This window comes from Mercurialis annua, linkage group LG2 (genome assembly GCF_937616625.2).
Source record: "Mercurialis annua linkage group LG2, ddMerAnnu1.2, whole genome shotgun sequence".
Lineage (NCBI taxonomy): Eukaryota > Viridiplantae > Streptophyta > Magnoliopsida > Malpighiales > Euphorbiaceae > Mercurialis > Mercurialis annua.
In genome coordinates this window covers 7,597,174-7,612,107 of record NC_065571.1, presented here as the reverse complement: position 1 = coordinate 7,612,107, position 14,934 = coordinate 7,597,174, and the positions used below count along the sequence as shown (strand labels likewise).

At 29.9% G+C, this 14,934-nt stretch overlaps 1 pseudogene; it reads right to left on the bottom strand.

Annotated features, from left to right (window-relative positions):
• Positions 1–3,734: 3,734 nt before the first annotated feature.
• On the bottom strand, positions 3,735–6,053 carry LOC126670297 (premnaspirodiene oxygenase-like; annotated as a pseudogene).
• Between the last annotated feature and the right edge of the window lie 8,881 nt (positions 6,054–14,934).

The following is a 14,934-nucleotide window of genomic DNA, read 5'->3' as shown; positions in this document are numbered from 1 at the left end:
CTATAATTAAAATATTAAAACCAAAAAATATAAATTTACATTTATTTAAATATTTTTTTTATTTTTTATTTCAATTGTTCGGTTTTTCGGTTTTTTCGGTTTTTAAAATGCTCAAACCGAACCGAAAACCGAACACCAAACTTTCACCTAATTACAAACCGAACCAAACCATATTCACCAAAAAACCGAACCGTAATTATAATTTCGGTTTGGTTCGGTGAAACGGTTCGGTTTGGTTCGGTTTTTGCACAGCCCTACGCGCGTGTGCGTATGCGAATGTGTGCGTATTTGTATATATGCTTGCGGTTGTTTTTGCTTATGATTTATCAAAATATAAATTAAGAGGGTGAAATTTTATTTTATTTTGAACATAGGATCACTTCACCCTCTCAACTTGGCACGAAATATCAAAAAGACCCAAATTCGTAAATGTGGATCACTTTTACGCTGAATTTGGCCAAATCATATTAAATCGCCCTTTCCCGACCTTCATCCAAGGACTTAAACACACTCTTCGGTATTAAATAGTAAAACGTCTGGATGGTCCTCAATATTTTTCTTATTCTTTAAAGGACCGGTTAATGATTTTAAAATATCATTTAATCCTTCTAATTTTAAAACTTCATATATCATATATATTTTTATTAAAAAATTCAGGGACCTTCATATACTTTTTCCTTTCTATTTCATCATCTCTATATCTATACTATATATAAAAGCACGGATTGGTTGGGGGGAGGGGGGCAGGCACTTTTACGGAATTGTCCTTATTGCTATTTTAATTATCATTGAACAATAATTTTTCTAACTAAATTTTAGCTAACTTAAATTACTTTTAATACATCTCATCTATTTTATAGTCTCTATCATATCCATCGCTATAAAATTTACCGTCCCATTATTTTCAAGCCACTAGTTCCTCTATTTTTTTGCCCTAATCTTCTAGGAATCTTGAATTCAGTGAACCTAAATTTTGAATTTAGTGAACCTAGGTATTGATGACAGTAGTAACTCAAGTACGATGTGTTATGTTTTTGTTCAATTTGTTGTGCTGAAGTACTGTTTGCAGCCATCGCGGTGCTATTGGAGAGCTTTTGGAGCAAAATTATCACTATAAAATTTACCGTCTCCGAAAACAAATTGTGAGTTCTTAGAAAACAAATAATGTGTTTCTTTTAAATCAATGAACACATTATTAATATCAATTATAAATAAATAACATTAATATTATTATAATAAATACATTTAATTAATATAATAAATTTAATTAATATAATGAATTTAATTCAAGTCATAAAATATCTATAATCCAGCAAAAAACACTGACTAATTTAACATCGATTATAATATTAAAATATATTAGTATAATTATAACAAATTTAATTAATATAATCCTATACATTATTAGTATAATTAATAGTTTTAAACCAACTCATATCGATATTTTCCAATCAAAAAAAATTATAACTAATTTAATATTATATTTAATATTAAATATATTAGTATAAGTATAATAAATTTAATTAATATATACAAATTATAATTAAATATTATTGACGTTAATTAATATTATAAAAATAAATAAATTGCTATAACTATAATAAATTTACTTAATATATAAATTGACGAGTCACATTACGCGCCACGTGCATAGCGCGTAACACGAAACTAGTCCAATTAAAATCCTTATAATTCATCTTTTTTATTTTTTACCGCCCACATCACCCAAAAATCATCTTCTTTATAAATTGCAGAACATCCATTAACACCAACAAAATGAAATTCAAAAAAAAAAAAAAATTAAATTCCAAATCGAACAAAATGAACCAAATCTATGATCTGAAACTCCTCATTCTCTTAATAACCGTTGCCCCTCCGCCGATATTGCCCGTTGCTCCTCCGCTGCCTTTTCTCGTTGTAGCTGTGCATAATTTATGCAGCTACCGTTCGTCTCTACCGATGAGAGATCAATGTCGATTGCAGACGAACAAAATTGTTGTTGACTGAGGCTGGACGGAGGCTATAGATGGATGGAGAAAAAGAAGGAAACTGACAAGAATTCTCGTAGAAGTTCGACATAATTGGGGAAAAGAAGGTAGAAAAAGCCCCTAACTATTTATTAATTATTATAATTAGAATTAATTAAGATTAATTATGATTAATTTTTTTAGTTTGGTAATTTTACTCTTTTTTTTTCAAAAAGGTTAAACCGGTCTGATTTTGTCTAATATAGAATAAGATCAATCTGATTTCACGAATTTGTATTTATTTGATATTTTGTATCAAGTTGAGGGGGTAAACTGTTCCTTTGTTCAGTTTATTATTTTTATAGATCTTTTACTTGGCAATTGGAGATAATTGACGTCAAATGATTTTATTCTTGACCAAACTGTCCTACTTTACCAAAGCTGAGGATGAATAAAGAATAAAGGGTCAACACGCCCCCTAAACTTGTGACACGGGGTCATCTAATCCAATTTATATTTTTTTGACCAACTAACCCAAAAACTCTTCATATTTGGGTCAAATAACCCCGTAATTGTATTTTAAAACGCGTAAAATACAAATCGGAGGTGAGGGATGCAAAAAAATAATTAGATACTTCCCTAATTGTTGCAATATAATTATTCTAATTCTATTTTTTGAATAAAAATATAAATTATGGGGTTATTTGACCCAAAAATGAAGAGTTTTGGGGTTAGTTGTGCAAAAAAGTATAAATCGGATTAGATGACCCCGTGTTATAAATTCAGAGGGCGCGTTGACCCTTTGTTCGATGAATAAATTCACTTTTCAATATGCGGCATAGATTTAAAAATATTTAAAGTATTATACCAAAATTCAAGCAACCATCAAAATTCGGGATGTTCTTGGTCATTAGGCCATTGTTTTTTATTTTCACTTCATCAAACTTATAATATACATACAAAATGAAAAAAAAAACCATATGATTAAAATTATTAAACGTTATTTGCTATTTTTTTATCATTAGCAAAATAAATATGGGTTGTAATTTTATTCAATTTTAATTTTTATAAGGGCAATTCTTTTTTAAATATCAAACCTTTGCTCGTATCGTCAGTTTTAGCCAAATATTTCAAAATCGGCTGGCTTAGCCTATTTTAAGATATTCGAAATCTTTTGTAGTCACCGGCGAAGCGAACCGAAAAAATTGTCATATCACTCGCCTACAGACAATTTTTTTGGTTTAGTATGCGATTGACTATATAAGGTTTTGAATATCTCAAAATGGCCAATCTAACCGATTTTGAAAGATTTGGTTATAAGCGAGGACATCCTAAAAGGTTTTATATTAAAAAAGAATTGCCCTTTTTATAATAATATCATAATTTCGACATTTCATTGTAATTTTAGCCTTTTTTTAATCACTTAATTTTTTAAAAGTTTTCACCTTAATACAATACCTATTAGTTTTATTTGCCTTTTCTGAATCTTTCTACCTTCAAATTTGTTTTTGTTTTTCTTCAACTGCTGAAAAAGTTAAAGAATTCAGAATTAGCTGCTAACATTATATTTGATTTTTAAAACATTAAATGGATTCTACTAATTACGGAGTTAATTTATTAATTCAACTAAAAATTTGATCGATTAAATTAATTAGAAAAAAATTGGCTAGAATTGCAACAAAATTATAGAATCGGGATATTATTATATAAATTAAAAACTTTGAATAAAATTACAACAATCCATAAAAATATAAAGGCTTTAGCTGATACTACAATTTTTCTTAATAATTAATTAATCAATAAACCTGAATGATGAACAGGATGAGGATATTAATTAATATTGGCGCGGCATGGCAACTAAATTCAGATCATTTTTTCTTCTAACCGTAGCACCAAAAGCTTCAGTCATATCAAGATCTTCTGGTTTCAATCCTTCAGGAAGTTTCCAATCGAAATGGAACAGAAAGCTTGCGAGTATAAGTTCAACATTCGCTATGGCGAACAACAATCCAGGACATATTCTTCTTCCAGAACCAAATGGTATAAACTCGAAATTATTTCCTTTATAATCAATTGAACTTTCAAGAAATCTTTCAGGATAAAATATCTCGGCGTCTGCCCAGTAATTTGGATCTCTTCCGATTGCATACGTATTAATGATGATGTTAGACTTAGCCGGTATATTATATCCGTTAATTTCACATTTCTCTATAGCCTCTCTAGAGAATATCGGAGATGGAGGGTGTAACCGCAAAGTTTCTTTGATTATTAATTTTAAATATTTCAATTCTTGAATGTCTGTTTCATTGACAAATTCTTTCTTGCCGACCAATTTTCTTACCTCTTCTTGTGCCTTTTTCATAATTCTTGGAGCTCTCAGCATTTCAGACATTGCCCATTCTACTGTTGTTGCCGATGACTCACTGCCACCTATGAAAACGTCCTGTTTCATGGAATGGAATTAACATTGCAACTTATTAATAGATCATGTGTTACTTACAGAAAACAAAGCCTGGCCAAAGTTTGTAGAGTCGAAACACAAAAACGCGTTGATTCGATGAAAGTTTTGTGAAGTAAAATGGATTGTTATATATCTTGAACAAAATATTTTATCAATTTAATCCATGGATCAATTATTTAAAAATAATAAATTATCAAGATGGAGGGATCCAATTGATAAACTAACTTAAAATTCAACATCTAAAGTTATTTATATGATAAATTAGTATATTTATGAATAAATTACTAACCAGAATAACTGCTTTAATGTTGTCGGTCGTCAATGAAAATTCAGAGTTTCCATTTTCTTGAAGCCTCAAAAGAACATCAACAAGATCATCTTCTTCACCTTTACCTCTTACCTCTCCTCTATTTCTTCTACTTTTATGATCCTCGATAATGCTATCAAATATTTTAGGGTTATTGACATAAATGGTACCAAACCTTTGGACCTTGTATCAAAATGGTACCAAACCTTTAATTTGTATCTTTTTGATACCAAACTTTTTATCATTTGTTTCAAATTGGTTTTTTCTACAAATTCCGGCCATTTTTAATGATTGGAGAGGCGAAAGAGAAGAGCCGAACCACTAAACTATGGTATGTGTCATGTGATATGGCATCTGATGTGGTTAAAATAAATAAATAAAATATTTTTCCGGTCACGACGTCATTAAAAATGGCGTGAATTTGTAAAGAAAAACCAATCTGAAACAAATGATAGAAAGTTGGGTACCAAAAAGATACAAAATAAAGGTTTGGTACCATTTTGATACAAGACCCAAAGGTTTGGTACCATTTATGTCAATTACCCAATATTTTATCTGCTGCATTTCGTACCCTCATAAGTTTAGATTTCGTTCCGCTAGCGAACTGTAATAGTTTAATGGAAGGAAACAGATCCGCTATACCAAATCCTCCGGCTGCATTTGTCATTTCTTCAGCAAGAGGTATAAACTCCTCTTGATCTTTACATTTTTTACCGAAACTCGCTCGAGCAGAAATGCCAAAGCCTAAAGACAATAACTTCCTGCTCAAATTGAATGGCTCCCCAGAAATGGAGGAGATTGCAGCTATCAGATTCGACACCTCGTGTTCTCTGATTGATCTGAAAGATTGAACTCGTTTCGCGCTGAGCAATTCGAGTACGCAGATTTTACGTAGCTGTCTCCAGTAATCTGAATATGGAGAGAACGCGATATCTGTGAGGTTGTAAGTAAAAATACTCGTAGCTAATAGAAATGGTCTCTGAGCAAAAGCAAGGTCGTGAGTTTTGAACACTTGTTTCGCAGCTTCGGGCGATGAAATTACGATATTCGAAATTTCACCGAGCTGAAGATGCATAATGCTTCCATATTTCTTGGCTAAATCTGTTAACCGGTGATGCGGTAGAGAGCCGATGAGTTGATGAATGTTTCCGATGATCGGAAGCTTGGAGGGTCCCGGAGGAAGATTGTTTGATGATTTCCATTTTTTGAAGAGTACGTAGATGAAGAATAGAGTGGTGAAAATTGCAGGAAAAGAAAGGAGTTGATGCTCCATGATCTGAGGTGGATTATGGTTCAGTAATGAAATGGAAATGCTTAGTCTTGCGCTAATTTATACAGCTCGTCGAAGGCAATAATAAGAAGGGTAATGATTATGCTGGTATTTAAATTATTTTAAAATATTTATAGTTTGAGAATATTTTAGAAAACAAAATGTATTATAGTACTGCAGTTTTCTTCTCCGTTAAGTGATCATGAAAAAGTTTATACCGGCAACATTAGAAGTCATAATTTTTAATATGTTAGCTTATCATCGTCGTTTATCTCTTACGAATTTTCACATGTTAAGCGGGTGTTTAATTGGATGTCTCATGAAGTGAAGTGGGTAATAAATTTTTATACCCTATTTTTTAGGAGTTATTAAGTAAATCTTATTAATTGCGACAATACTGTTGAAATATATTATGTATTTCTATTTTTCCAAATTAATATAATAGTTATTTTGACAAGAAAAAACTGACCATGAAAAAGTTTATGCCGTTTCCTGCAGAAATCAACGTGTTTGGCTGCAATGACGGACACAAACCTAACAGGGAGGCCCAAATTAACATAATAAAATATCTAATGTATTTCAAAATAAAAAAAATATAAATTAATATAAAATCAATAAATATATCATAATATTTTTATATCCTTAAGGTGTGCATTTAAAAATTTCTTTTCTAAAATATTTATAGTATGAAAATTTTCATTGATAATATTTGAATTTTTTTTTTCAATTCCAGTTAAACCTTGCCACGGTTCACGGTTCCAGATATATTGGAGCTAGCCGGTTTAAAAATAAAAAAACCATTAAATTCAAATTGAGAATTAAAATTGAACATAATTAGTAAATTAATAAATATTACCTTCGAATTAGTAAATTAGCTAGCAAATTAGTAAATATTGTCAAATTAGTAAATGTTATCAAATTAGTAAGTTGTTTTTACTATCAAATTAGTAAATAGTTAGTAAATATTACTTATATTGTCAAATTTCCAAATTAATAAATTAGTTGACAAATTAGTAAACATGACCTATAAAGAACTAAATTAGAGAATATTAACTTTACTACCAAATGAATGCTATAAATTAAAAAATTAGTAATTATATCGTTTACTATTAATAACTATAATTAAATAAATTAGTAGAGAGCTGGCAATAAAGTATAAGAAACCTTTCTTTTCTTTCTAAACAAAGTCTAGCCGTCTAAATTTTTTTCTTATTTCTTTTCCGGCAACCGTCAATGGTTTGATTTTTCTGTTGACGGTAGCTATCCTTTTATTTATGCTATTTTAAATTGAGCAAATTACTATGAAACTCCTCACATTTGACATGATTCACAATTTAGTCCCTCCTGTTGGAAAACTACACTATGTGGCCCCTCACTTTTGTTTCCGTCAATATTCTAGTCCCTCCATCCATTTTTTATGTTAGTCAACGAAGTCAAAGGACTTATGGGTAAATTAATTATCAAATTTTAGGGACGAAATCGTTGACAAAAATAAAAGTGAGGGATCGTTGAAAAAACAAAAGTGGGGGACCATATAGTTTTGTTGACTTCCTTGACTAACATTCAAAATGGACGGAAGGGCTAAATAGTTGACAAAAACAAAAATGAGGGGCTATATAGTTCAATTTTCAAATAAGAGGGACTAAGAACTATATCAAATGTGAGGGTGGTGTTATAGTAATTCTTTTAAATTTCATAAAATATAATAATTGCCAATTATTTTTCATTTTTTTTAATGGACTAAAAATTAACGAAGCGCAATTCAATTGCCAATAAGCGAAGATAGATTGAAAATCTTCCAACAGCAATTGAAATTGTTTATGAGCTATATTAATTTTATTTATTTTTTATTATTTGTCTTTTTTTGAATATTTTATTTTATCCTTTTTTTTAAAGTTCTTTATCCTTTTTTTTGTGAAAGGTTTGTTGTCTCCTTTTTATGAAAGAGTTATCAAGATGTGGTTGAATCAGATATTGTGAGTTTGCAAAATGAGATTGTTTATAAGTTATATTAGCTTTATTTATTTTTTATTATTAGTCTTTTTTCTGAATATTTTACTTTATTCTTTTTTTTAAAGGTTCTTTATCCTTTTTTATGAAAGGCTTGTTATCTCCTTTTTATAAAGGAGTTATCAAGATGTGGTTGAACTAGATATTGTGAGTTTGCGGTAATTGAAAAGTTTGATCGAAAAATGATTGAAGATTGCACTTAATTAAAAAAATAGTTAATAATTTATTTTTATTTTCGTAAATAAGATATGCGAATAGGCTGCATGTTATCTGTTTTATGTCAGGTCATCGGGTTTAGTTTTCAAATTATCCTGAATTTTTTTACAAAGGCTTAATGCCTTAAAAAACCCCGACCTTCCATCCCCTTTTCAATCCTACCCTGACGTTGAAAAATTATCAATTTTACCCCAGTTTGCATTTTTTCATTTCAATTGTACCCTGAAACATAAAATTGACTTTTATTTATTTGATAAAAGTTCAATATTTTTTTAAAAAATGGTCATTTAATATTAAAAAGTTAATCTAATGCAAAAAGGGTCCATTTAGATAATTTTTGCCAAATAAAAAAAGATCAATTTTATACTTTAGGATACAATTGAAATGAAAAAATACAAAATAAGGTAAAATTAACAGATTTGCAACGTCTGAGTAGGATTGAAAAGGGGATGAAAGTTCAGGGTTTTTTTAAGACATTAAGCCTTTTACAAATGTAAATATTTTATATTCGATTTAATGAGATTTGATGAATTAAAAAAGAAAATTAGTATAGACCAAAATGGTAAAAGCATTGAACATCATCTTACTAAGATTGTGGGTTCAATTTTCTCCACAAGCTCTACTCTTTTCATATGATAAAAAAAGATATTAGTAGCAATTGTAGCTGTTAAGAATATAAATTTCTACAGAAAAATATTAGATTGATTCCAAATTTGTCTAAGTGTCTCACTCGTTATATTAAATAGTTTTTTAATTGATTAAAAGAAAAATTATAAAAATAACCTTACAATTTAGAAGTTATAAGGAATACAATTCTATTGAATTTTCCGTAGTAAAATAATTCCTATCATTTAAAAACGTTTCAAAAAAGACATTCGGTCAGTTCTAATGCCAAATATGGTCAAAAGAAAGTTATATGTTCCCCCCAAAGTTATGATAATATATCATATTGGTTGAAAATGAATCGTTTTAACAATTGCTGAAAAATTTCTGTAAGTATATAGAGTCTTCACAAGTAGTAAAGGACGGTGAAATCCGCTTATCAACCCTACAAAAAGATAGAATTTAAGCACCAGTTTAATTCAAATTTAAATTTTTTGCAGTTACAAAAGGATTTTTAATTAAATTAAATATATTCAAAGCGACTGCAAATTAAAATTAGGAAATTTTGCATAGAAACTATAAGTTAAAACAAGGTAAAACATATCCTAAGATTTATGTACTTTCTATTTCTTTCTTTTTTCATCCCTAATTTTTTTATTTGGTCCTTATTTAAAAATAGTTTTATGAAATGTTAATAAAAGTGCAGAAGTGTGGTGCAGTTTCGGGGACCAAGTAAAATTGTTTTTGAAAGTGTAATTACTAAGTAAAGAAATAAAAACGCCTTGGGACGAAGAAAAAATTAGAAAGTGCAAGGACAGAACTAAGGGATCTTTTCTTGACAGGACAATCAAAGGCGCTTTAGGTGTGTGTTGACCATGCGCTCTCGCATCATGTAATGCCGTGTTCATATTTCGAAACTAAAAGGAATATAAATGATAGAAAATTGATTCCAACCCAGTTCTTCTGTAATTTTCTATTTCGATAAACTAGTTACATCTTAGGATAGGTTAACCTATGGATTAATAATTGTGGATTAATAATATTTTTATGCTATTAGTATCATGAAGTATGATTACCGTGCTGTTTTTGTAGTTCCGGTTGTTCTAAAGCATTAAGTCACTCTCTCGAAAATCGATTAACTAGTAAACTCACTCTCACATAATTACTAGTCAAATTAATCAATCAACTCAACTTATTAAACTTACCCCATCTAATACTTAACTCATTCTCATGGTATTAATTATTAGATTGTTGATTACTCGGTTTACTACAAAAATGCTTTATCGAGTAAATTTTCACAACACATAGTTATGGTTTAATTAGCCAAACTATACCAAGTATTAAGAACAAACAATGAGCATATAAAATCAGCAACCATACTTTATTAATTCAAATAATCATAACTCAATGTTAGTCCCAAATTTAGGGTTTAGTTACTCATCACTAAAGAAAAAACAACAACAAAAAATGATAAAAGAAGTCATAATAAAAGCCTACAAACGCATAAAAATGAGATATCCAATTCTGTTGACTCAGCCTAATTCGTTTTTCAATTGAAAATTATTGGTTACAATGATAAACTATGCTAATATATTTAATTCTAGGTTACAAGTGGTGAATAGTTGCATTAATTATAAAATGAAAGCCTTTTACACTCTTTGTGTTCGAATTAAGGCTTCCTTTGGTGTTTTTCCATGTTGCTCTTGGAAGTTTGAACAAAAGGAGATGGGAGATGGGTTGAAACGAAGGGCTCGCAAGTGCCAGACCGTTAGCCCTATTTTGGTGCAGCTTGCATGCGAAAGCTTCGGTTGGTAAAGGTTCCGCCTGCTGGTCTCACAAGCGGGAGGGTCTGCTGGATTTAATTCTTGCGAGGACAAGCTATTTGAACTCCTTGAATCGCCCAAATGGAATTCCAATAAATTCACACTGCTCCAGTGACCTCCGGAATGCTCCAAATTTACCTCAAACTCTTTTATATTGCAATTGGTCTTGTAAAGCTCAAACATAGAAATAAGACATAAATTGCTCCAAAATAAACAACAAAGAAAATAACAATGGGAAAAGAACATCGAGAATAGGAGTATCTCTACTTCAATCAAATATCCTCACACTTAACTCTTACGTGTCCCTAAAAAAGAAAATAATTATACAATAATCCAAACAAATCACCATGTCAAAATCCAAGGAATAACTCAATTTTCAAACCCTTATAAGGTAAATCAATCAAGCTCATTTTTACACCAAACAACTTAATAACAATGTCAAACAAGTGACCATGTTTATGACTCTTACATGAACCAATATCATCGAGACTACTCAAACATGTTCACTAAATACTCAATTCAACATCGTGTGTAATTCAATACATGAAAACCAATAACGAAAAATGAAAATTATTCCATCACATATAAGTAATATAGAGACAACGTTTGAGCCAATAAATGTTCAAAAGCAATTAAAATCTTACTTTATTCACTCTAATACTCAAAATATTTAGAAAGATAGACTAATAAGATCATAAATAAATCACATATCAATTCAACCATATGTTTGCCTTTAGTATAAAACTCCAATTATTAAATCACACACAAATCAATATAAAGTTCAAAGGGTTGTAATGGTGTTTATATGAGGATATGGTAAAAAGTAAAAAGAAGAGATAAATGACTTGATGAATCAAACACATGACAAGAAAATAAGTGCATATCACAAAACAAATAGCTTTTTATAAAATATTATCTTCTTGTTTCTTAAGTCAATTGACTTAAATTCTCAAGTTTCTTTTTTATTTTTATACTTTCTTTCTTTTTATTTTTCTGTTTCTTTTGTTTTCTTTTTTTTCTTTGAGATCTAAATAGTGCCAATTGTTTTAGCCCAAGAGACAAATCAATAAATACCAATGTTTTAAAAACTGGACCGGACCAGACGGTCGGACCGTATTAACCGGGAACCGGCTGGATGTCTGTCCGATTACAAAAAAAAACCCAACTGTTAAAAAATCGGTCAGAAACCGGGTTGAACCGGTAAAACTCGGTTTTTGACCAAAACCGGAGGAATCCGGTTTTTGATAAAATGAGTCAAAAGTGTCTTTTTTTTCAAATCAAATTTTTGTGATCCGCTACACATGTGTCATTCATTACTTACATTTATTGTTTCTCTTCCTTACACAATATTCACTTTTTCTCTCTCTCTCTCTTACACAACACTTTATTATCTTTCTTACACACAAAACATACTCTCTCCCTCTTAAATAGAATATATTTCTCTCTCTCTCTCTCTCTCTAAAATACACATTAATTATTCTACATAATTTTAGAATATTAATTATTAATATATTTTACACAATATAATTTAATACATAATTTTTATTTAAATGTATTATCATATTTTTTATCTATTAAATTTGACTTTTAAAATTAATAATTATTATATTTTAAAATTTGAAAATTATTTTTTCATACAAAATAACATTTTATATACATATAAATATTGATTAATTATAATTGTACTTCACAAATTTAATAATTAATTTTAATTAAATGTTCCATCATATTTTATTTATCAATTTTAATTATATAGTTTTAATTTAAGAATAATTACTACTAAAATGAAAAAAAATCATTTTCCTCATAAAAAATAATTATTCTATATATTTTTAAGTTGGTCAATTATAATTATGTTTTACATAATAATATTTTAAAAATAGTTTATATAAACATTTGATATAAATATTTTATCATATTTTCTCATAAAACTAATTATTTTCAATTTAAATAATTTATATTTATTAAAATTAAAAAATTCGGTCGAACCCGGTTGAACCGGTCCAACCGTGAACCCCCGATGAAGCCGGTTTGCTCTCCAGTCCGGTTCTGAAAACATTGATAAATACAAGCTAGAATGATATAAACAGCCTCACTTATATTAAAAAAACATGTCTAATTCATCAAGTCAAAAAGGATAAAAAGAGGGGTAGGTTATTTTAGTGGTTTAAAGAATAGTTAAACCTACATGTCATTAGTCATGTTTGTGTTGTTCAATTCAACAATAAAATTTTACTAAAGACATCGAACAAGTTCTAGTGAATACAAGCATGCAATCAATTCACACATCATCAAAATATAAGCATTATCAAATCTTTGCTCAAAAGCATCGAACACTCGAGAACAAGATGCGTGATACCAATGCGTTTCAGTTAACTCAAATAATGTTGCCAAAATTTCAAGATGTTCAAAATGTTCAAAGTTTCTGCGCATTTTCATACCAATTCTCAATTAGTAATTCACATGCCACGTTTACATTGTTGCCAAAATTTCAAGATGTTCAAAATGTTCAAAGTTTCTGCGCATTTTCATACAAATTCTCAATTATTAATTCGCCAAGAGTACATCAACTGGATAAATGTATGCACGCAGTCAAATACAGATTTTCACCCCGACTGTATGGATTCATGTTACAAGACATAAACAAGTCATTTTTTTAGCATTCTGAAAGTGTTATAAGTTTATAAGAACAAGTTTAAGCCAATTTTACAAGTAAGGTGAAAGAAAACAATGAAATTTTAACAACTTGCAACGGAAATAAAATAAGGGCTAAAAAACTAAGCAAAGGTCAACCATAAAATGTCCACCCTTAAAGTTACAACAACCAACATATCATAATATATAATATTATTGGAGCACTTGTCATTCTGTGATTGCAGTACATTCCAGTCACCAGGATTGCCACATCAGCTGCACAAGGATCACATGTCAGTATCACATGAGCTGGCCATTAGCTGTCATTTTTACTCACACTTGTAGTGTGTTAGTTTTCTGTTATAGCAGCAGTTATTTTTCCTTAGCAATCAGTAGCTATATAAACTGATTTGCTCTTGTAATCATTAAGAACAATTTGTGATTAATAAAGATTACATTTTCTTTTCTTTGAAATTTGTTATGGTATCAGAGCCTTGAGCTCTTCATCTTCTTCGTTAGAGATTGTTTGTTTAAAAAGCTTGCTCTTCTTGTTTCTGATAACAATGGCGAATCAATTCAACAATGTTGTAAGGACAGAGGAATCGATTTCCAGTCCATTTTTTGTTCATCCTGGTGAGAATCCTTCACTTGTTCTTGTCTCAAATTTACTTACTGAAAGTAACTATCACTCTTGGTATAGATCCATGAGAATGTCTTTGATTTCTAAAAATAAGTATAAATTTGTTGATGGATCGATTGTTCCTCCTCATTATGATGATGAGAAATTTGCTATTTGGGAGAGATGCAATACTCTAGTTATGTCCTGGTTGTATAGATCTGTTTCACAGACTATTGCAGATAGTATATCTTGTATGGATAGTGCATTGGAAATATGGAATGATTTGAGAGATCGTTTTTCATTGGGAGATGCCTGTAGAATAGGTGATTTACAGGAAGAATTTTTTACTTACAAACAGAACACATTGAGTGTGAATGAATATTTTACACATTTGAAAACAATCTGGGATGAATTGAAGAGCCTTAGATCCATGCCTGTGTGTACTTGTGAGCCTAAGTGTTCATGTGGTCTTGCTGAAACTGTTGAGAGAACCTTGTCTAATGATCATGTAATAAGGTTTGTAAAAGGATTGAATGATAGTTTTGGAACAATCAAAACACAAATCTTGATGATGGAGCCTCTTCCAAAGATTAACAAAGCCTTTTCTTTAACTGTGCAATTTGAAAGACAACTAGTAGGATCTGGTGTTAAACCTCAAGTTGATGCAAATGTATTCATGGCAAAAGGTTTTTATGAAGCTAATAATGAAGATTCTGGTTATGAGTCCAATATTTGTTATGCTAGAGGAAGAGGGATGAACAATTACAGGTTTGGCAATGTTAGAGGAAGAGGTAGTTACATGCCAAATCCAGTTCTAAAGCAGAAACTTTGTTCATACTGTGGACTCACTAATCATACTATAGACTACTGTTACAAGAAACATGGTTATCCTCCTGGATTTCAGCCAAAATTCAGAGGAGAAAGTAGTCATGCAAACCAGGTACAACTTGCAGAACAACAGTATCCAGATATTACAGAGGAGCAATATCAAGCTGAAATGTTTAAAGATGCACACAGATCAAAC